This window comes from Penaeus monodon, chromosome 24 (assembly GCF_015228065.2).
Source record: "Penaeus monodon isolate SGIC_2016 chromosome 24, NSTDA_Pmon_1, whole genome shotgun sequence".
Lineage (NCBI taxonomy): Eukaryota > Metazoa > Arthropoda > Malacostraca > Decapoda > Penaeidae > Penaeus > Penaeus monodon.
Genome location: NC_051409.1, coordinates 6,633,960 through 6,635,058, shown reverse-complemented (window position 1 = coordinate 6,635,058; position 1,099 = coordinate 6,633,960).

The window sequence follows — 1,099 nt, the reverse complement described above, 5'->3', positions numbered from 1 at the left end:
TTTGTGTTTACCAATGCACTTCTCTTCATAATAACCAAACACTATATATTTCTTCAGGAATTTAATAGTTCCTATATAAACTTGTGCGTAATCAACATATCTCAAGAGGAATACTTGACATAATCATTACTTGTGAAAAAAACTTGTAATAATACAAATATGCTTTCTCACTCAATCCAAACATCAACAACCGGAGAAAACAAAGTGCTCCATTCCATCATCATTACCCTTTACTAACAACACATTTGATGCAGGAAATGCCATCTTCACCATTGCTGCTCAGTCGTGTCGCCAGGTCACCTCACTTCCCTCAAGACTGTATCCCGTGTACTTGTAAAACCACCATCACACACATTACCATTATCGAACATGAAGTAAGGCCAACAGCCGCAAGGTTCGGTAACAGCCCCCAGTGCTGCCCATGCCCTCCACCTTTCTGATGCCGTAAGTTTATTTAAGTTTATAGTCTCTCTGTATGTATTCTTATATATGTGACTTTCATATATTTACTCATATTTTTATTCGCCGTTGTCTCTGCCTCTCTTTCTCTTTCTCTCGCACACGTTTCTTATAAATACTTATTTCCCACTTCACATTTTCATTATTCAATCTGAACACTTATTGCACTGACTGCATGTGTATTTGCAAGAAACCAAATGCGGACGAAATGACAAAGAAAACAAAACTGCCTTTTCACTCACTCTAAGCCACATCAGGCAATCCAATCGGCTTTTTTATTTGTTTCTTTGTTGTTTTTGCGTTATAATTCATAACATTGTTATTCCTTTTCACAGCTTGTTTCTCATGGACCGATCACGCCAATCTTCTGAGTATCTTCTACACGGAAAATTTGAAAAAATCAGAAGAAAAAAAAACTGAACAAACCAAATGTTATATTATTATTGAATGTAATCATATGCAAATAAAATTGTTGTAGCTAACCAGAGCGGCTTTGTATTCTCCTGGTGATACTAGGCAATGGAAGTGGGATCAGCCTGCATTGCAGGATTAACGCTCAGCTTTTCCAGAAACTGAATGGGCGAGAAAATTTTGCATATGGTGTTGATCTGTGAACAGTTGTTTGCTACACGCATCTGCG